Source organism: Panthera tigris, chromosome A2 (assembly GCF_018350195.1).
Source record: "Panthera tigris isolate Pti1 chromosome A2, P.tigris_Pti1_mat1.1, whole genome shotgun sequence".
Classification (NCBI taxonomy): domain Eukaryota; kingdom Metazoa; phylum Chordata; class Mammalia; order Carnivora; family Felidae; genus Panthera; species Panthera tigris.
This window is the reverse complement of record NC_056661.1, coordinates 77,503,511-77,527,685: the sequence shown is the minus strand read 5'-3', so window position 1 is coordinate 77,527,685 and position 24,175 is coordinate 77,503,511. Positions and strand designations below refer to the sequence as shown.

Sequence of the window (24,175 nt, the reverse complement as noted above, 5' to 3'; positions counted from 1 at the left end):
TTTTTGTGTTAATTTTTTTTTCTTTTTGGAAGTTTTTAGAATGTTTTATTCTTGACGCTTTGAAATTTTCATCCTGATGTGTCGAGTATTTGTTCTTTGATTCATTGTGCTGCCTACTCCATTGATCTGTTACTCTAAGAATTTTTCTTGTGTTATTTCTTTGATAATTACCTTTCCCTGTTCTCTCTGTTCAGGCTTCCTGGAATTTATATTCATTAGAGATTGGCTCTTAAAGATTAATCTTTTAATCACATTATCCTTTTACTCCTATTGTCTCTATTTTTTAATTTTTTAATTCATTCTCATAGATTTCCCCCCAATCTTTCTATTGAATTATTTTAAATTTCTGCTCTCATGTCTTTCATTTACAAGAGCTCTTAATTTTATTTTTTGTTTGTTTTTAATGTTTGTTTATTTATTTTGAGAGAGAGAGAGAGAAAGAGAACACAAGCAGAGGAGGAGCAGAGAGAGAGAGAGGGAGAGAGAGAATCCCAAGCAGGTTCTATGCTTAGTACAGAACCTAACATGGGGCTCGATCTCATGACTGAGAGATTATGACCTGAGCCAAAATCAGGAGTTGGAGGCTTAAATGAATGAACCACCCAGGCTTCCCAACAATTCTATTTTTTCACTTTATACAGCTTTCTGTTTTCTTTCATGGATAGAATAGCTCTCATCTTTCTGAGGATATAAATGATAATTTCTTTTCTCCTGGTACATGTTATCTGTGTTTTTCCTGAGTTCTTTTTTTTTTTCCTGTTGGCTTTGTACTTGGCCTCTCAAGTTGGAGTCTTCCTCAAATATTTGGTGATCTTTTGTTCTCCTTTGTCACATAAGAGTGATGCACTAAAATTTCAGAGAGAACAAGATTTGCTGACTGAACAACCAGAAGACTTTTTGATTATGTAATCCCCAGATATTAATATAGATACTGTCTTTGAGGATGATCAGTGTCACAATAGTTAGCTTAGTTAGCTAGGATAGCCTAGGTTACCTGCAGGAATAAGTAAAAATTTATTTCATGATAGTTTAAGTGTTTGTCGTAGCAGGGAAAAAGCAAGCATAAGGATTACACATTGCCTCTTGAATACTTCTACCCAGAATTAATAGGCATGCCTTCTCACATGTCATTGACTAAAGCGAATCACATGTCTGCTAACTTCAAAGCATGGGAAGTGCAGTCTTCCCCAGGGCTCAGAGGAAGAGAACAACAAATAATACTGGACAGCAGCACTAATGTTTACCGCACTGACTGGGCTGCTTCCTTAAAAATATTATTCTTGATCTTCTCATTGCCCCTTAGCAGATTATTCAGACAATAAGCATCCACTTGCTCAAGTATTGGGAGGTTGTTTTTTTTTTCTGATGAATACAGTTTGTTGATTAAATAGAAATTTTTTAAAAAGCTAGAAGTAAACAAAAAGATTCCTTTGCCTACTAAACTTCCTGCAGAAGTTAGAATAAAAGGCCTTAAATTTTTCTTTTTTCCCCTCATTCTATGTCTTCCTAAAGTCACTGCTGATCTTATCACAGCACCAGTTAGGAGACAAAACCAGGTAGAAATGAAGGTAACAGCAAATAGAGTTGCAGTTTGGATCTGGTTGTGGCCAGCCTCTCAAGGACTAGTTTTGTAATTTAAAATTAACTCTAAGCAGCTCCACCCTAAATGGAGTGAAGCTGACAAAAGAAAGAGGCTGTGTTAATTAAAAAAGTCTTCCAGGACCCAGAGCCATGAACAACGAGACACTTTATCTACAAGTGCCCAGGCAGCAATGGTGGAATTCAGGTTTCCTGGGCAGATGTAATTTAGATTCTTCAGTGATAAAGAGTTTGAATTTGACGGCATTTCTCTCTTTAAGCCAACAATACCCTGAAGAACAAACAGGTCCCAGGCACTACTGTTTTGGAATACTAGATACAAAAGTGACTGTAAACCTAAATTGTCTGCACAAGTTCATCAGAAGACTTTAAAACCCACCCATATTTCTGTGTCTGATTCCAAAGGAACTAGTTGCTCAGGTTGCAGATAAGTTATGCCTGGCTCATGGTTTCTTTCCCTTATACTTCAGGATGTTAAATTAATAGTAAGTGGTCACATAATTTTACTAAGCAAATATATAAAGCTAAAAAGAGCACCCTTGTCCTAAAGCATAGATTTGTGGTAAAATTGAAGCTAGACTGGCCAGCAGATAAAAGAATGCTGTAACCCTGTCACCCTAAATCGGCTCTCTGAGCCCTGTGAGCAAGGACCACCCCAGACTCATTCCCCACTATGAGAGGAGAGTCATTGAGAAAGTTCTTAGCCCACTGCTGGGCCTCCAGAAGTGGCCTTCTGGTGTACATTGTCCTCCTCAGCTACAAACAAATTATACCTACTGCTCTATGCATTCACAACTGTACAGAGTTCCTCGACCACCTCTGGAATGCAGTATGAAAGGTGCCATTTATACCTTTAAGACCCTACACAATATGGCAGCTCATATGCTAACTGAGGTCCCCATGTTGATCAATCACCAGATGCGGGCCACCTTGGGGCAGGGCATAACCTTGGAGGAGGTGGCTCTTTGCAGATAAGACAATCCCTAAAGGAACTGACAATTGAGTTCTGCTGTCTCAAAGCACTCTCAGGAGCTGGGACATGAATCTTCATTGAAGAGGGATCCTAGTGCCCACCACACTGCTACATCAAGTCATTTCCCCTGCAAACTCTTTAACTAGATTTCAAAGTTCCTCAAATTTCGGCCTCAGATTCACAGTTAACTGTCCACAGTTATCAGACCAGTAGCACTTGTTCCCAAACCCTCAATTCTTTCCTTTCAACCTCATTATTTCCCCACTTTATTTCTGATTTGTCATACTGTCTCATGTATATCTGTCCATATGGGTAAGCTTAGTTCCACATTTATGTTTATGTTTGCTTAGTAACTTTCCTCTATTGTTATAATAAGCATCTCCCTGTCTAAAAAACAAAGAATCAGGCTCCAAATAAATATAATATTTGCTGGACACATCCAAATTTTCATCTTTTAAAATGCTTTCATTGTATAACTAGGTTGCAGAGGGTGAAGTTAAGTGACTTTCAACTCAACTTGTTTGCTCCCACCGAGTTGGCTTTTTTTTGTGTGTGTTCTTCATGAACCAAACTCTATCTAATTTACTGACAAAAGTGTATTCCTGTCAGTTTATTCTGGCCACAGGAGAAATCTACTTGTCTTTCTAAGGAAGAAGAAGACTCATTTTCTCAAAATGACAAGAGAAACTAGGCCAGCTAGAGTTAGAAAATCTCCTTTAAATCTCCTCTTCTGGCCATTAAGCTGGGAAGATGAGTTGATAACTTGCTCCCCACCATCTTTACCGTAGCCTAAGCAATATTAAGCTTCACTGGGATGAACAGGTTCTGAGTTTCAGTTTTTGCTTAATGGCACCTGAGTGCATTCTTGAAATTCAGTGATTAATCATTTCAGCACTCTGTGGCTGCATTCATTGGCACTCCATGTACAATAGGACCAATTAGGAAATACGTTTTCTGGCATTGATTCCATTCCATTGAATAACTCCCCATATTCAGCTGTAATCTCTAAGTATTGTCCAGCATAAGTGGTCTATATAAGAACTGTGAATTTCTCCCCAACATGGTCTCTTTTCCAAGCACAATTACATCCTAGGCTAAAGCCTCACAGACCCCTTACCAGGGTACTAGGTAAGACACCAATCTCAATTTTCTGCTCTTTGGACAATCTCTTTGATCACCTCCAATTCCTGATAAAATCTCCCTGCTATTTCTAAGCAAGTACAAGTTCTTTCCAAGTACACATGAGCCAAAAATGCACAGAGATTTCAGAACAAAGTGAGGTCCAAAGTAACTGTCAAGCAATATTCGGGGGGCAGGGGTGGGACAGGCGAATATATTTGGGGGTATTTTAAAAGTTAAGTAAGACTGAAGCTGTATGTGTACCACCCAAATTATCTGTTTCCACGTGCTCTTTAAGGAGTGAAAATTGGATTGACACTTTTGAACCTTGCAATTTTAAGAAAATATTACCTCTTACTCATCATCAAAGGGGAATCCTTTTAGTTTCATTTATTTTTTTAAAAGTAAATTCTACACCTTACATGGGGCAAACTCACAACCCCAAGATCAAGAGTCACTTGGTTTATGGACTGAGCCAGCTAGGCAGGCCTAAGGGGAATCCTTTTGAAATTCCAGTGGTAGGGATTAACAGGAGAACCATGAGGATACTTTCTCTTTTGTCTGTAATCAAAAGCATACTTGATCTGCATAGTTAGGTATAGCTAAAGGTGTGGTATTGACTGAGAAAGCAGTTTCTCCTTGGATACTACTTCACACATGGAACCCAGAATTGATTACAGTCACTTTGTACCATTTTCTAAACAGCTATCTGGCTTTGGACGAGCTAATAATGCAAAGAAAGGGTTTTGCTGTTTTTATTGTAACTGCTTGTTTATTCAGTCACTATACATTATATTCTTATGTAAGACCTTAAAATTTATTGGGAATCTATGGACAATGGAAAAGACACTGAACATGGAAAGCTGTAAAGACATGTTCCCTGTCCTTGAGAAACACAGCATTTATTTGGAGAAACTTCAGGTTGAAAGATTTAATTCTTTTTGGGGGGTGGAAGGGACTTTAGAGATCTCTTAATTCAAGTCCCTCATTTCAGAAAAGGAGAATGCACCACTGAGAGCTGATGTGATTTGTGATTTATTTAGAATCACATGGTCTGCAACAGTTCAATATTAATTTATGAATCAGTTCATCCTAAAATTTATCTTTTATTTTGTTAAGAAGAATATTTCAGACATATAAAAAAAGTACCAAGAATAATACATTGAGGCTCCTGTACCCACTACCCAGCTTAAGAAATTATTATATATTATAGTCACAATAGAATCTCTCTGGATTCCTCTTTAATCTCTTTCCCATAAATCCCTCCCAAGAACTAACCAGCATCCTGAATTTTCTATTTATCATTTCCATCCATATTTTAAACTTGACTATGTATGTATATATCCATAAATAATATATAGTATTATTTTCCATTTTTTAAATCTTTATAACTGGTGTCTTATTGTATATGTTATTCCTGCCTTTTTCACTAACATATATTTGAGATTCATGGCTATGAATAAATGTAATTCTCATTCAGTTTTGCTGCTATATATTTTTCTTTTCCATAAATAAGTAGACAGGCTCCATTTTTTTGTCATTTCATTAGCAATTGCATACTGTTACCTTGGGCACATTGAGGATATATACTAGGAGTCAAATTGCTAGGTCACATACCATGCACACCTTTAAATTTGCTGGATTCTCGTTTCAGCTCTAGATTGCTCAACTTCACTGGGTTTGACTTTGTAAATCTACCTGCTTACTTCCATACTGCTGACTGCATACTTGCACTTTTAAAGTGAGTGCAAGTTTGAGAATTTAATGATGAAGGAGCTTAACAGAAATAACTACCTGTTGAAAACTGAAGAGGCAGTGTCGGTTTAAGTATGGGTAGCACTCTTGGCAATGCAAATAGACTGAAGACATTGATTGAGCTGACTGATTTATTAGGGCTTATGGTGAGCTCCAAAGGGAGAATTAACGTGTCTTCAAATGAAGAGATTGTTCCCTTGTGTCATCCTGGGAACATAGTAGAGAAGTACACTCTTACCTAGTACGAGTAGAGCCAGCCTTCCTGTAAGGGTAGTAAAGAGTGATTATGTGATACAAGTTGCTTGATTCTATTAAGTCTTCTCAAAGCACTTTCCTTGTGCTTGTTCCTAAAATTTAATGATTCATTTATCTAACAATGTCCTCCATTAACATGCAAAGAATGTGGGGCGCATGGGTGGCTCAGTCGGTTAAGCTTAAGCATTCGACTCTTGGTTTTGACTCAGGTCATGATCTCGCTGTTCACAAGTTTGAGCCTCACATTGGGCTCTGTGCTGACAGTGTGGATGGAGCCCGCTTGGGATTCTGTGTTTCCCTTTCTCTCTGCCCCTCCCCAGCTCATGCTCTCTGTCTCTCTCTCAAAAATAAATAAACTTAAAAAATTAAATGGAAAGAATGGGACAAGAGGGTTCAAGTGAGTTACTAAGATATAATATTTATTTACCTCTTAATTAGAAGGACATTGGTAGGATCCCGGGAAGATGGAGGCATAGGAGGACGCTGGGCTCACCGCGCGTCCTGTTGATCACTTAGATTCCACCTACACCTGCCTAAATAACCCAGAAAACCGCCAGAATACTAGCAGAAAGGAGTCTCCAGAGCCAAGCGCAGAAGAGAGGCCCACGGAAGAGGGTAGGAAGGGCGGAGAGGTGGTGCCCGCTCCACGGACTGGCGGGAGGGAGCCAGGGCAGAGGGGCAACCCTCCGGCCAAGCAGAGTCCCCGAGTTTGGCTTGCAAAAGTGGAGGGGCCTGACGGAGTGTGTTCCGACAACAAGGGGGACTTGACATCTGGAAGGTTATAAGCTAACAGCTCTGCTCAGAGAATGGGACAGCTGGAGGACAATGGGAGGGAGAGATGTTGAGCCCCGGATGACAGAGCGCAGCTTGGCGTGGAACAAAGGCGCTCGCCAGCACTATCTCCCTTGCCCGTCCCCCAGCCAAAATCCCAAAGGGAACCAGTTCCTTCCAGGGAACTTGCTTGCACCACGCAAACACCCAAAGCTGTGCTTCTGCGGATCCATCCCTCTGGCAGGTCTGACTCCCTCCTGGTGCCGCAGGGCCCCTCTCAAAGCAGAACTCCGAAGGAAAAGCGAGCTGAGCCTGCCCCTCCCGCCCCTGTGCACCTTGCCGATCCACCCCAGCTAATATGCCACATCCCCAGTACCACAAGCCTGGCAGCGTGCAAGTAGCCCAGACGGGCCAGGCCACCCCACAGTGAATCCCGCCCCTAGGGGAGGGGAAGAGAAGGCACACACCAGTCTGACTGTGGCCCCAGCAGTGGGCTGGGGGCAGACATCAGGTCTGACTGCGGCCCCGCCCACCAACGCAAGTTATTCAACACGGCACAGGGGAAGTGCCCCACAGTCCCGCACCACTCCAGGGACTATCCAAAATGACGAAACGGAAGAATTCCCCTCAGAAAAACGTCCAGGAAATAACAACAGCTAACGAACTGATCAAAAATGATTTAAACAATATAACAGAAAGTGAATTCAGAATAATAGTCATAAAATTAATCGCTGGGCTTGAAAACAGTATAAAGGGCAGCAGAGAATCTCTTGCTACAGAGATCAAGTGACTAAGGAACAGCCAGGAGGAGCTAAAAAATGCTATCAACGAGCTGCAAAATAAAATGGAGACAACTACAGCTCGGATTGAAGAGGCAGAGGAGAGAATAGGTGAACTAGAAGATAAAATTTGGAAAAAGAAGGAGCTGAGAAAAAGAGAGATATAAAAAAATCCAGGAGTATGAGGGGAAAATTAGAGAGCTAAGTGATGCACTAAAGAGAAATAATATACACATAATTGGTATTCCAGAGGAGGAAGAGAGAGGGAAAGGTACTGAAGGTGTACTTGAAGAAATAATAGCTGAGAACTTCCCGGATCTGGGGAAGGAAAAAGGCATTGAAATCCAAGAGACACAGAGAACTCCTTTCAGACATAACTTGAATCGATCTTCTGCACGACATATCATAGTGAAACTGGCAAAATACAAGGATAAAGAGAAAATTCTGAAAGCAGCTAGGGATGAACATGCTCTAACATATAAAGGGAGACCTATAAGACTCGTGACCGATCTCTCTACTGAAACTTTGCAGGCCAGAAAGGAATGGCAGGAGATCTTCAATGTGATGAACAGAAAAAAATATGCAGCCGAGAATCCTTTATCCAGCAAGTCTGTCATTTAGAATAGAAGGAGAGATAAATGTCTTCCCAAACAAACAAAAACTGGAGGAATTTGTCACCACTAAACCAGCCCTACAAGAGATCCTAAGGGGGATCCTGTGAGACAAAGTACCACAGACATTGCTACAAGCATGAAACCTATGGACATCACAATGACTCTAAACCCATATCTTTCTATAATAACACTGAATGTAAATGGACTAAATGCACCAACCAAAAGACACAGGGTATCAGAATGGATAAAAAAACAAGACCCATCTATTTGCTGTCTACAAGAGACTCATTTTAGACCTGAGGACACCTTCAGATTGAGAGTGAGGGGATGGAGAACTATTTATCATGCTACTGGAAGCCAAAAGAAAGCTGGAGTAGCCATACTTATATCAGACAAACTAGACTTTAAATTAAAGGCTGTAACAAGAGATGAAGAAGGGCATTATATAATATTCACAGTGTCTATCCATCAGGAAGAGCTGACAATTATAAATGTCTATGCGCCGAATACAGGAGCCCCCAAATACATAAAACAATTACAAACATAAGCAACCTTATTGATAAGAATGTGGTAATTGCAGGGGACTTTAACACTCCACTTACAGAAATGGATAGACCATCTAGACACATGGTCAATAAAGAAACAAGGGCCCTGAATGATACATTGGATCAGATGGACTTGACATATTTAGAACTCTGCATCCCAAAGCAACAGAATATACTTTCTTCTCGAGTGCACATGGAACATTCTCCAAGATAGATCACATACTGGGTCACAAAACAGCCCTTCATAAGTATACAAGAATTGAAATCATACCATGCATACTTTCGGACCACAATGCGATGAAGCTTGAAATCAACCACAAGAAAAAGTCTGGAAAACTTCCAAAAGCATGGAGGTTAAAGAACACCCTACTAAAGAATGAATGGGTCAACCAGGCAATTAGAGAAGAAATTTTAAATTTTTTTTCAACGTTTTTTATTTATTTTTGGGACAGAGAGAGACAGAGCATGAACGGGGGAGGGGCAGAGAGAGAGGGAGACACAGAATCGGAAACAGGCTCCAGGCTCCGAGCCATCAGCCCAGAGCCTGACGCGGGGCTCGAACGCACGGACTGCGAGATCGTGACCTGGCTGAAGTCGGACGCTTAACCGACTGCGCCACCCAGGTGCCCCATAGAGAAGAAATTTTAAAAAAAAAGGAAACAAATGAAAATGAAAATATAACAATCCAGATGCTTTGGGATGCAGCAAAGGCAGTCCTCAGAGGAAAATACATTGCAATCAGGCCTATCTCAAGAAACAAGAAAAATCCCAAATACAAAATCGAACACCACACCTAAAGGAAACAGAAGCAGAGCAGCAAAGACACCCCAAACCCAGCAGAAGAAGAGAAATAATAAAGATCAGAGCAGAAATAAACAATATAGAATCTAAAAAAACTGTAGAGCAGATCAACGAAACCAAGAGTTGGTTTTTTGAAAAAATAAACAAAATTGACAAACCTCTAGCCAGGCTTCTCAAAAAGAAAAGGGAGATGACCCAAATAGATAAAATCATGAATGAAAATGGAATTATTACAACCTATCCCTCAGAGATACAAGCGATTATCAGGGAATACTATGAAAAATTATATGCCAACAAATTGGACAACCTGGAAGAAATGGACAAATTCCTAAACACCCACACTCTTCCAAAATTCAATCAGGAGGAAATAGAAAGCTTGAACAGACCCATAACCAGTGAAGAAATTGAATCAGTCATCAAAAATCTCCCAACAAATAAGAGTCCAGGACAAGATGGCTTCCCAGGGGAGTTCTACCAGACGTTTAAAGCAGAGATAATACCTATCCTTCTCAAGCTATTCCAAAAAATAGAAAGGGAAGGAAAACTTCCAGACTCATTCTATGAAGCCAGTATTACTTTGATTCCTAAACCAGACAGAGACCCAGTAAAAAAAAGAGGACTACAGGCCAATATCCCTGATGAATATGGATGCAAAAATTCTCAATAAGATAGTAGCAAATCGAATTCAACAGCATATAAAAAGAATTATTCACCATGATCAAGTGGGATTCATGCCTGGGATGCAGGGCTGGTTCAACATTCGCAAATCAATCAACGTGATACATCACATTAATAAAAGAAAAGATAAGAACCATATGATCCTGTCAATCGATGCAGAAAAGGCCTTTGACAAAATTCAGCAACTTTTCTTAATAAAAACCCTTGAGAAAGTCGGGATAGAAGGAACATACTTAAAGATCATAAAAGCCATTTATGAAAAGCCCAGAGCTAACATCATCCTCAATGGGGAAAAACTGAGAGCTTTTTCCCTGAGATCAGGAACACGTCAGGGATGCCCACTCTCACCGCTGTTGTTTAACATAGTGCTGGAAGTTCTAGCATCAGCAATCAGACAACAAAAGGAAATCAAAGTCATCAAAATTGGCAAAGATGAAGTTAAGCTTTCACTTTTTGCAGATGACATGATATTATACATGGAAAATCCAATAGACTCCACCAGAAGTCTGCTAGAACTGATATATGAATTTGGCAAAGTTGCAGGATACAAAATCAATGTACAGAAATCAGTTGCATTCTTATACACTAATAATGAAACAACAGAAACACAAATAAAGAAACTGATCCCATTCACAATTGCACCAAGAAACATAAAATACCTAGGAATAAATCTAACCAAAGATGTAAAAGATCTGTATGCTGAAAACTATAGAAAGCTTATGAAGGAAATTGAAGAAGATATAAAGAAATGGAAAAACATTCCGTGCTCATGGGTTGGAAGAATAAATATTGTCAAAATGTCAATACTACCCAAAGCTATCTACACATTCAATGCAATCCCAATCAAAATTGCACCAGCATTCTTCTCAAAACTAGAACAAGCAATCCTAAAATTCATATGGAACCACAAAAGGCCCCGAATAGCCAAAGTAATTTTGAAGAAGACCAAAGCAGGTGGAATCACAATCCCAGACTTTAGCCTCTACTACAAAGCTGTAATCATCAAGACAGCATGGTATTGGCACAAAAACAGACACATAGACCAATGGAATAGAATAGAAACCCCAGAACTAGACCCACAAACGTATGGCCAATTAATCTTTGACAAAGCAGGAAAGAACATCCAATGGAAAAAAGACAGTCTCTTTAACAAATGGTGCTGGGAGAACTGGACAGCAACATGCAAAATGATGAAACTAGACCACTTTCTTACACCATTCACAAAAATAAACTCAAAATGGATAAAGGACCTGAATGTGAGACAGGAAACCATCAAATCCCTAGAGGAGAAAGCAGGAAAAGACCTCTCTGACCTCAGCCATAGCAATCTCTTACTTGACACATCCCCAAAGGCAAGGGAATTAAAAGCAAAAATGAATTACTGGGACCTTATGAAGATAAAATCTTCTGCACAGGAAAGGAAACAACCAACAAAACTAAAAGGCAACCAACAGAATAGGAAAAGATATTTACAAATGACATATCAGACAAAGGGCTAGTATCCAAAATCTATAAAGAGCTCACCAAACTCCACACCCGAAAAACAAATAACCCAGTGAAGAAATGGGCAGAAAACATGAATAGACACTTCTCTAAAGAAGACATCCAAATGGCCAACAGGCACATGAAAAGATGCTCAACGTCGCTCCTCATCAGGGAAATACAAATCAAAACCACACTCAGATATCACCTCACGCCAGTCAGAATGGCCAAAATGAACAAATCAGGAGACTATAGATGCTGGAGAGGATGTGGAGAAACGGGAACCCTCTTGCACTGTTGGTGGGAATGCAAACTGGTGCAGCCGCTCTGGAAAGCAGTGTGGAGGTTCCTCAGAAAATTAAAAATAGACCTACCCTATGACCCAGCAATAGCACTGCTAGGAATTCACCCAAGGGATACAGGAGTACTGATGCATAGGGGCACTTGTACCCCAATGTTTATAGCAGCACTCTCATCAATAGCCAAATTATGGAAAGAGCCTAAATGTCCATCAACTGATGAATGGATAAAGAAATTGTGGTTTATATACACAATGGAATACTACGTGGCAATGAGAAAGAATGAAATATGGCCTTTTGTAGCAACGTGGGTGGAACTGGAGAATGTGATGCTAAGTGAAATAAGCCATACAGAGAAAGATAGATACCATATGGTTTCACTCTTATGTAGATCCTGAGAAACTTAACAGAAACCCATGGGGGAGGGGAAGGAAAAAAAAAAAAAGAGGTTAGAGTGGAAGAGAGCCAAAGCATAAGAGACTCTTAAAAACTGAGAACAAACTGAGGGTTGATGGGGGGTGGGAGGGAGGGGGGGGTGGGTGATGGATATTGAGGAGGGCACCTTTTGGGATGAGCACTGGGTTTTGTATGGAAACCAATTTGACAATAAACTTCATATATTGAAAAGAAAAGAAAAAAGAAAAAAAGAAGGACATTGGTAGAGGAGGGGGTGAGGTGAGGTATAAAATCTCAGAGAAATAGATGTCTGGAGATTAATAGTTGATGAAAACATAGCTGGGCTAAGTCTTTTTTTTTAAATATATATACATATATTTTTTAATTTTGTCGTTTAATCATTATTGAAAGATAGAGACAGAGCATGAGCAGGGGAGGGGCAGAGAGAGAGAGAGACACAGAATCTGAAACAGGCTCCAGGCTCTGAGCTGTCAGCACAGAGCCCGACGTGGGGTTTGAACTCACAAACCGTGAGATCATGACCCAAGCCGAAGTCGGACGCCCAACCGACTGAGCCACCCAGGCACCCCAATATATATTTATTTGTGAGAGAGAGAGAGCACTTGTATGCACATAAGTGTGCAGGGGAGGGACAGAGAGAGAGAGGGAGAGAGAAAATCCCAAGCGGCAGTGCTACAACTCAGGAACCAAACTTGGAAGATCATGACCTAAGCTGAAATCAAGAGTCCCATGCTTAACCTACTGAGCCACCCAGGCACCCCTGGGCTGTCTTTAAAACCTATTTTCTTTACATCTCCATGAAGCACTCCCTACTACCTCAGTCTCCAAGTAATCTCTCTGCTCTGATCTCCTACAGTACTTTGCACCCCTCTTATAACAATTATCACATGCTGAATTTTATTATAAATGTGTAAGATCAGGGGCCCATGTATAATGGCTCACTCATCTGTTGTTGCATAAGGAACCACTCCCAAACTCAGTGGCTTTAAGCAACTATTTATTTGCTCACACTTCTGTACTTTGGTCAGGATTCAACTAGAACAGTTCATCTTAGCTTCATGTGGTACCAGCCAGGGCCCCTTGTGTGGCTGTACTCAGCTAGGGTTGCAATGTCCAAGGTGTCCTGCCATTTTCCTGGATTTCTCTCCATGTTGTCTCTAAGTAGAATAGTAGAGACCTCTTTGCAGGGTGGCTGGCTTCCAAGACAGCACAAGTGAGGCTGTCAGGCCTGATAAGGATTAGGCCCAAACTGGCACGGGGTCACTTCTGCCACACTGCACTGGTTGAAGTAAGCCACAGGACTCACCCAGTTTTAAGGAAAGGAGAAATGTACTCCATTTCTTGGTGGGAAGAACTACATAAATATACAGAAATGGAAGGATTTGCTGGAGTACATCTTTCAAGACAATATAGCAGGCATAGTTTCTTAGATAACACATTTGATAAGTGAACAAAAAGTGCTACTTCCAGGGCAATGGTCAAAGGTGCTGAAGACAGCCATGCCTCTGAGGCCACCAGTGAATGAGAAAGTTAGTCTATACCATCTCTGGTAGCATGGGACCCAGAAAGGGAACCACCAATGGACTTGCCTTCAAAGCAATGTTCACCCAGTTGGCTTGGCTGTAACGCAATGAGGTAGTAATGAACTGTTCACAAAAATTCTCATTCTCTTCCTTGCATAAGTGCACTCCCTTACTCACTCTGAAATTAGATGTGGCCATGTGATTTGCTGTAGCCAATAAAATGTGAGAAGACATCCAATCTGTCACATCCAGACAGAAACTTTAGGCAACAGTGCACAACTTACTCATTTGCTTTTTCCTGCCCTGGGGAGATGGAGCAACTCTCTATCTGGGTCGCTGAGCGAGTACAACGAGACTCCCACATTCTACATGTTAATACTATAGCCTTGGGCACCTGGGTGGCTCAGTCGGTTGGGTGTCTGACTTCAGCTCAGGTCATGATCTCACGGTTCCTGGGTTCGAGCCCCATGTCGGGCTCTGTGTTGACAGCTCAGAGCCTGGAGCCTGTTTCAGATTCTGTGTCTCCCTCTCTCTGCCCCTCCCTGATTCACACTATCTCTCAAAAATAAACATTAAAAAAAATTTTTTTAAATACTATAGACTTTCTGAGAAACAATTTAAAAATCTGCATCAGTAAGCTCTAAACTGTTCATTATCCTAAATTTAGTAAACCCAATCCCTAATGTCATCAAAACAAAAATTGTGGTTTATATACACAATGGAATACTACGTGGCAATGAGAAAGAATGAAATATGGCCTTTTGTAGCAACGTGGATGGAACTGGAGAGTGTGATGCTAAGTGAAATAAGCCATACAGAGAAAGACAGATACCATATGGTTTCACTCTTATGTGGATCCTGAGAAACTTAACAGAAACCCATGGGGGAGGGGAAGGAAAAAAAAAAAGAGGTCAGAGTGGGAGAGAGCCAAAGCATAAGAGACTGTTAAAAACTGAGAACAAACTGAGGGTTGATGGGGGGTGGGAGGGAGGGGAGGGCGGGTGATGGGTATTGAGGAGGGCACCTTTTGGGATGAGCACTGGGTGTTGTATGGAAACCAATCTGACAATAAATTTCATATATTGAAAAAAAAAACAAATGCTCGTTTTTACGTGTAAGGGGAAGGATTGCAAGGTTACTTCTCAAATGAAAATATCACTGTATTTATGTGTCAAGTGAAAATACATCAATATTTAACCTTAGAGGACTAGGTAAATAAATTAAACCAGGTCTGTATTATGGACTGTTATGTAGCCATTAAAATTTATATTTTTGAAATATATTTAAAGACATGATATTGTGATCATTATCTACATTAAGTTATTAAATAAGATATAAAGTACATATAAATAATCATTTCATTTAAAAATAAATGTATACATGGAATTATGTCAAGAAAATATGACAAGATATTTCAATTGTTTATATCAAAGTGAGGGAATTGTTATTTACTTCTTCTGTTGTTTCTTATTTTCCAAATTTCAGCAATGAAAGTTCATTGTTTATATAACCAGAAAAAAAACAGTAAATGTTATTATTTTAGAAGTTACAATAAATTTCTTGTACTGCTAGCACTTTCAAGGCAGCCATTCATAGGTTATTAATAGTACACAATGAAAATGTCCTCATTTATTTGTGAAACAAGGCAATAATATGTTGGCATGTCTGCAAGTACCTGAAAGTTGCAAAATTTATAAATGATTTAATTATTCAGAACTTGGAGCCAATTTAGATCAATTCCAAACTAGTCTGCATTTTCTGAATCATCGAAAGTATGTGTGGTTGGACAACCTAAAAGAAATGGATAAATTCCTAGACACATAAAACCTTCCAAGACCAAATCATAAACATACAGGAAATCTGATTAGACCAATTACTAGTGAGGAGGTTGAATCAGTAATCAAAACCTCCCAATAAACAAAAATCCAGGACCAGACATCTTTACTGGTGAATTCTACCAAACATTCAAAGAAGAATAACAATGCTTCTCAAACTCTTCCAAAAACAGAAGAGGAGGGAACACTTCCAAACTCATTTTACAAACCATTTAATCCTGCAACCAAAAACAGTCAAGAATCATAAGAAAAAAATTACAGGCCAATATCCTGATGAACATAGATGCAAAAATTCTCAACAAAATATCAGCAAACTCCATTCAACCATACATTAAAAGGCTCATATACCATGATCAAGTAGGATTTGTTCCAGAAAGGCAAGAATGAGTCAATATCTACAAATCAATCAATGTGATACACCACATTAACAAAATAAAGGATAAAAATTATATGATCCTTTCAATAGATATAAAACAGCATCCAACAAACTTTAACATCCATTTATGTTAAAAATTTTCAACAAAGTTGGTATAGAGGGAACATACCTCAACATAATAAAGACCACAAATGACAAGTCCACAGCTAACATCCTAATCAATGGTAAAAAGCCCAAAACTTTTTAGGAACAAGACAAAGATGCCATTCTTACCTTTTTTTTTTTTTTTCAATATAATATTGTTAAGTCCTAGCCAGCAATTAGAAAAGAAATAAAGGGCATCCAAGTTGAAAAGGAAAAAAATAAAACTAACACTATTTGCAAATGACATGACATTATGTAGGGGAAAACCCTAAGGACTCCCCCCAAAAACTGTTAGAACTAATAAATGAATTCAGTAAAGTTGCAGGATGCAAATTTAATATACAAAGGTCTGTTGTTTCTATATACTAATGAATTTTCAGAAATAGAAATTAAGAAAACAATACCATTTATAATTACATTAAAAATAATAAAATACCTCAGAGTAAATTTATGCATGGCAAAGGAAATCATCAACAAAACAGAGCCAAGGAGGTGAAAGCTCTGTAGACTAAAAACTATAAGACATTGATTACAGAAACTGAAGAAAACATGAATAATTGGAAAGATATTCCAGGTTCAAAGATTTGAAGAATATTGTTAAAATAACCATACTATCCAAAGGCATCTACAAATTCTGTGTAATCTCTACAAAATTCCTAATGACATTTTCACAGAGCTAGAACAAATAATTCTAAAATTTGTGTGGAAGAACAAAAGACCCCAAAGAGCCAAAGGAATCCTGAGAATGTAAAACAAAGCTGGAGACATCCCACTCCTGTGTTTCAAGCTATGTTACTAAGCATTAAAACTGTATGGTGCTGGCATAAAAATAGACACATAGATCAATGGAACAGAATAGAGAGCCCAGAAATAAACCCACACATACAGGGGTCAGTTAATTTATAACAGAGGAGCCAAGCATATACATAGAGAAAGGCAAGTCTCCTCAGTAAATAATGTTGGGTTCAAGTGGACAATCACGTGCAAAAGAATAAAACTATGATGTGTATCTTACATCATACACAAAAATTAACTCACAATGGATCTCACAGTGAATGTAAGATCTTAGGACCATAAAACTCCTAGAAGAAAACACAGGCAACAAGCTCCTTGACATTAAGTGCTGTTGTTTTTTTTTTGTTTGTTTGTTTTGGATCTGACTCCAAAAGCAAAGGCAACAAAAGCAAAAGTAAGCAAGTGGAACTATATCGAATATAAGCTTATGCATGGCAAAGGAAATCATCAACAAAACAGAAAGGCAATCTACTGAATGAGAGAAAATATTTGTAAATGATATATCTGAAAATGGGTTAATATCCAAAATATATATAAAAAACTCATATAACTCAATAGCAATAAAATAATCTGATTTAAAAATGAGCAGAGTATACGAATGAACATTTTCCAAAAAAAAAAAAGGTGTACAGATGGTCAACAGGCACAGGAAAAGATGCTCAACATCACTAATCATCAGAAAATGCAAATCAAAACCACAATGAGATATTATGTAATACCTGTTAGGATGGTTATTATCAAAAACACAAGAAATGACAGGTGCTGGCAAGAATGTAGAGAAAAGCAAACTTTGGTGAACTGTTCATGGAAGTGTAAATTGGTGCAGCCACTATGGAAAACAGTGGGGAGTTTCCTTAAAAAAAAAAAAAAGAGGGGACACCTGGTTGGCTCAGTCAGTTAAATGTCTGACTTTGGCTCAGGCCATGATTTCACAGTTCGTGAGTTCGAGCCCCACATCAGGCTCTGTGTCTCCCTCTCTCTCTCTGCCACTCCCCTGCTCACACTCTGTCTCCCTCTCTCTCTCAAAAGTAAACAAACATTAAAAAATTTCTTTAAACTAAAAATAGAACTACGTATGTTTCATGAATTCATTTCTGCATTATTTATCTGAAGAAAACAAAAACACTAATTTGTAAACATACATGCGTCTCTATATTCAGTGCAGCATTATTTTCAACAGCCAAGATCTGGAAACAACCTGTGTCCACTGATAGATGAATGGACAAAGAAGATGTGGTGTACACACACACACACACACACACCCCACATATACATACAACACACACACACACACACACACACACACACACACACACACACACACAGGAATAGTACTTAGCCATAAAAAAGGATATCTTGGCCACTAGTCATGACAAATGATCTTGAGGGCATTATGCTAAGAAAAGTAAGTCTGACAAAGACAACTACTGTATGATCTCACTTACACGTGCAATTTATACAACAATCATCTCCATGCTCATAGATAGGGAGAACTGGTGATTGCCAGAGGTGAGGGGTGAAGGGAGTCAAAAGTTACAAATTTCCAGTTGTAAAATAATTCAGTCATAGGGTGTAATGTATAGCAGAGTAACTATAGTTGATAATTTTGTATTGCATATTTCAAAGTTGCTAAAAGAGTAGATCTAAAATCTTTCATTACAAGAAAAAATTTTTTTGTAACTATGTATGGTGATGGATGTTAACTAGGCTTATTGTGGTAATAATTTCACAATACATATAAATATTGAATCATTATGCTGTACACTTTAAAACTCATATAATGTTATATGTCAGCTATATCTCAATTTAAAAACAGAAAAATTTAAAAATTTGCATAGACTTTGTTTGGATCCTGATTCAATTAAAATAGCTGGGAAATTTTGAGACAATGATGAAATATGGCCTTGTACTGGGTAATATGTTAAGGAATTATTTTGTTAAATACAAATGGCATTTTGATTGTTTGTCTTAGGGACTGACTTATGAAGAATTTATAGATGATATGATGTGATGTAAGGTGGGAAATGAAACATGATTGACAGAATGTTGATGTTTGTTATGTCAGTATGTGGAATTTATTCTATACTTGCTGGATTTCTGTGTGTGATTCAAATTTTCCCTAATAAAACTTTTAAAAGAAAAGCTTACTAATCTTTACCAGCAAGAAATCTAAAAACAGAGCTCCAGTGGGTTTGGATTTCAAACAATTAGGTGCACTGAAGGTGGACAAAAGGAGGAGGGGCCTGCATAGAGAGGAAGTGGAGTAAGAGGCAGGGAAACCAGTGGGGGCACACTGTCCATTTACCCAAGATACAGCCTCTCAGCCCCTGGTCCGTTTCTTCTTTAGCCCATAAGAAGATAACTGTTAGGAATCCCCAGTGAGCTGCCTCAAATTTGGGATTAGAAAGGACAGTGTTCCCTGAGTGTAGAAAGCAATTTCTATTTTTGGTGTATGGCTTTTTCCCCATCATCAAAGATACCTCTGCCTAAGCCCATGGTCCCTGGAGTTGCTGCCTTATTTGCTTGTGAAGCAAGCAGATGAACACATAGAGAATAATTAAACCTATCATCACTGAGAAGTCAGCAAAATCTGGAGGAGGCTTGAAAAATTGGACTGCCTATGGTTTGGTTACATGGACCACCAGGCTTTTCAAGTTCAACATATATAGAGAAAATAATAAAGACTGAATTTAGGGAAAAAGCAAGGGATCTCTCTAATGGATATAGTCTGCTTTCCTGTTACAATAAGGGTAGTCTCTCTACAATTGCTTGTTGGCAGGTTTGTGTATTTGTTTTTAAACAGATTGGCAAAATCAAGTTTAAATACAGAAAGTGGTAGAATTTACTCTTCTAAAGCCTTGTTCTTTGCAAAAATTGACCACGTAGCCAAACGATTACTCAAAAGAAATAAAACGAAAAAGCACAATTATACAAAATAAGGAATGATAAAAGGGAAGTTATTATTGGAAAAAAGGAAACCTTAGAAGCCATAGGAGATTATTTTGAACAATTGGAAGGAAATAAATTGGAAAACCTAGATGAAATGGGTAATTTTCTAAGACAACAGGGTTTGTCAAATGTGAATGCGGTAAAGATCAAAGATGAAAAAATTCTAAAGGAGAAATAGAGAAAGTTATCAAGGAGCTACAACCCTCTGAAAGTACCTACCAAACCTCTGTAGACCAGATATCCCCAATGTTATGTGACTCTTCCTGAGCAGTTAAAAAAGAAAAAAATTCCAACACTTTTTATTAGATGAGTATAACATTAATAAACTTGATAATTGTTGCATTAAGAAGTACATGTAGAAATTCAATATTTGGTCACGTGATACATCAAATCATGTTAGAAGTTAGATATTTTCATAACAAGTATTGGGGAAATTAACCATTCAGAAAGAGTTAAGATTGAATCCATATTTCACACTATGTCAGAATAAGCTCCAGGTGGATCAGAGATCTAACTGCAAAAAATTAAACTGTACAAGTATTTGGAGAAAACACAGGTGAATTAATCTATTATCTGGGAGTGGGGTACAATCTAGAAACAATAAAGGAAAATAGTTTTAAACTCAGATATATTAAAACCTAAAACATTTTGCATAGCAAAGAACATCAGAATCAAATGAAGAAGAAAAATACCCACTGAGAGTTAAATATTTCTACTTATGCTACAAAAAGGCATTTATCTTCCTAACATGTAAAGGGCTCTTAAAAATCTAGAAGACCAGAAATCTATAAAACATTAGGCAAAATACCAGAACAAGCACATGAGAGAAAGAAATGTAAAGAGCAATTAAGTGCACAAAAAAGACCCATAAATTTCATCCACATGAGAAATATACATACAATTTCACTGATACAGCATTTCTCATATTGACAAAAAATCCACTAGTTTGAAAATATATACTGTTGGTGAGGGAACAAAGAGGTATACACTGCTGTTGGGAAATGGACAATAGTACAACTCCACATGATCAGGGATTTGGCAATACCTAACAACATTTTACATGATTACACCCAGAGTAATTCCTCTTTTAGACTGTATTAGGAAGATATACCATCAAAAAGAAAATAACATATGTACAATGTTATTCATTACAGCACTATTTGTACTATCAAAAGATTATAAACTCAAATGTCTACTAAAAAAAGGACTGGTTGAGTAAACTGTGGTTACTCCCACACAATGATGTACAAGGAAGCGGTAAAAAAAAACAAAAACAAAAAAAACAAACAATGAACAAGATCTCTATATGCTAATATAAAGTGCTCCTGCTGAAAGGAGCAAGATACAGAACAATGTAGATAAGTGTGTTTCTTTTATGCCAGAAAGGAAGGGAATAAATAGTCCGATAGAGAGTAGAAAGTAGTAAGAAACAGAGTAGTAGTAAAGAGTAGTAGCAAAAGTAGAAAGAGAGTAAGTAGGTAGTAGAAAGTAGTAGAAAGAGAGTGATAAGTAGTACAAAGAGAGTGATCTACTTATTTGCTTATTATTTTCAAAATGAGACCCAAGAAAAATAAGTCAGAAACTAAGAAAATAGGCTACCCATGTGGGAGACAAAGTAGAAGGGACAGGAATGGAAACAATACTCTGAGGATTCCATTTTATATAGTTTAAACTTTGAGGCACATAAATGTTTTACTGTGCTTTAAGAACAAAATTAAGCCTTGACATGATGTGCTGCCTTGACATCTGGTAAAATCAGGAGGATCTTGGACTGAAATTCCCCTCTGAGCTCTGCTCCTGAGGATAGAAATCCTTAAGCCACACAACCCTCCTTTTCAAATGGACCAGACACAGTTCTTACTTATCCCTGAGTTCAGGGTTTCAGTTTTCTGACAGCCCACAGAATTATTCTAAGGAGCCAACCACAGCCTCCTGCAGGAACCAGGAGCACCCAACCCACTTGATGCTACAAAAGCCTGCCTTGCACAGCTCCATGCCTTTCTCTCTGTTCTTGAATCCAACCCGTGTGCCTTGCATGAAGTCCAGTGTCCTCCCCCAGGCTGTGAGCATAAGTGACTAAAAAAATGCTTCTTATTCCCCTAATCTTGGGGCGAGAATCTCTACCTCATCAATGGGGTGAATGAGAGGCAATTAAAACATTTACATAATCAGAAGCAAAATACAACTTAAAAAAATTCATACTAAAAAATTGAAAACAAGCTGAAACCAAATAGAACATAAAAGATATATGACGTAAGAATATATCGAATTGGTAATATAATTACCCAGAGAAAAAGAATTCTTTCGAAGGACTTCTGACTGTTTATTTTTAGTGGAATGTATACCAAGATGTAATGGTAATGGTACTATAGTTTTGAAATTATTTTATGTATTTCTAGGACAGAGAAAATTAGGAAATATATTACTAGGGACCAAGATTTTCAGTGGAAACAAAAAAAGATACAAATAGAACATCAAAAAAGAAAAATTATGTTAAATGTTAATTTGAAATATCAGTGAAAATTCATGAGTTTTAAAGGTGTGTATGTGGATAGATAGATCGGTCGATCTGTCCATTGTCCTCCATGCAGTAACATACTTAGAGTAATGAGCAACACTAGTCCGATTATCTTGATTTCCATATACTATTCCCCATACACATCTTGGAGAAATGGCTTAAGTCCATGGTGAGAGTAGAGCGTCTTCTTGTGCCAGAAAACACAAAAATGCTCAAATATGACATACAAGCCAAACGAGAGGAGCTACCACTGGTAATAGTTGGTCTATTTGAAACATTAAGAAGAATATGGGCCATAATTTACCAAACACATTGAAAAAAATGAAAATCCACAAGTCCAGGCTTATTTGAAGAAAAAAAAAAAAAAGGCCCCAGAGTCCCAGCCAGTTCCTACCACAGTCCTGCAGTTACCCATCTTCTCTTTCCTTTCAACATGACAGATGCTGCTGTGTCCAAGGACTTCCTGGCAGGTGGAGTGACTCTTGCCATCTCCAAGACTGCGGTAGCACCCACCCAGCAGGTGCAGCAAGCTGGCAAGCAAATCACCACAGGTAAGTGATGAAAGGGCATTACAGACTGCGTGGTTCGTATCCCTAAGGATCAGGGATGGTAACCTGGCCAATGTCATCAGATACTTCTTCATGCAGGCTCTCAACTTTGCCTTCAAAGATAAATACAAGTAGATCTTCCTGGGTGGTGTGGGCAAGAGAATCCAGTTTTGTCCTACTTTGCAGGGAATTTGCCATCAAGTGGTGGTGCTGGAGCCACATCCTTGTGTTTTGTGTATCCTCTTGATTTTTTCCCTTGTATGTCTAGCAACAGATGTGGGCACAGCTGGAACTGAAAGGGAATTCAGAGGCCTCTGTGACTGCCTGGTTAACAGCTACAAATCTATGGGGCACCTGGGTGGCCCAGTCTGTTAAGCACCAACTTCCGCTCAGGTTATGATCTCACAGTTCATGAGTTTGAGCCCCACGTCAGGCTCTGTGCTGACAGCTCAGAGCCTGGAGCCTGCTTCAGATTCTGTCTCCTTCTCTGCCTGCCCCTCCCCAGCTCTGTCTCTCAAAAATAAATAAACATTAAAAAAATTTAAAAAAATATACAAATCTAGGGGTGCCTTGGTGGCTCAGTCAGTTGAGCATCTGACTCTTGATTTCAGCTCAGGTCATGATCTCATGGTTGGTGAGACTGAGCTTCACATAGCACTGTGTGCTGACAGCGTGGAACCTGCTTGGGGTTCTCACTCTGCCTCTCTCTCCCCCTCCCTCTCTCCCTCTCTCTCTTAAAATAAATAAATAAACTTAAAAGAAATCTACAGATCTAGTGGGATTAAGGGCCTGTACAAATTTAATGTGTCTATGCAGGGTATCTCATCTACTGAGCTGCCTACTTCGGTATCTATGACAATGCAAAGGGAATGCTTCCAGAACCCCAGAATACTCATCTCTTAATCAGCTGGATGATTGCACAATCTGTCACAGAGCTTGCTGGGTTGACTTCCTGTCCATTTGACTATTCATGGCCATATGATGATGCATCCAGGGTGCAAAGAAACTGACATCATGTACACAGGCATGCCCAACTGCTGAAGGAAGATTGCCCTGATGAAGTAGCCAAAGCTCTTCCAAAGGTGCATGGTCCAGTATTCTCAGAGGCATGGGTGGTGCTCTTGTATGATGAAATCAAGAAGTTCACATAAATTATTTCCTAGTGCATCCCCTTGTGAACAGGCATATTATATTATTCTTGACACACTGTTGGCTGTCTATTTACCAATGGCAACCATCATCTGACCAGTTTTCTCTTAAAACCACTTCCCCAATGATGGGACTCAATTATATATTTTTATTTCAGTCACCCCTGATAAACAAACTTGAAGAAATAAGAAATCTGAAATTTAAAAATAAACAAATAAAAATTAAAAAAAAGAAATTAGCCTATTTGCCAG

General features: G+C 38.7%; 1 pseudogene; it reads left to right on the top strand.

The window, feature by feature from the left end:
- Positions 1-22,660: 22,660 nt before the first annotated feature.
- LOC102952723 lies at positions 22,661-23,926 on the top strand (annotated as a pseudogene).
- Positions 23,927-24,175: the final 249 nt, after the last annotated feature.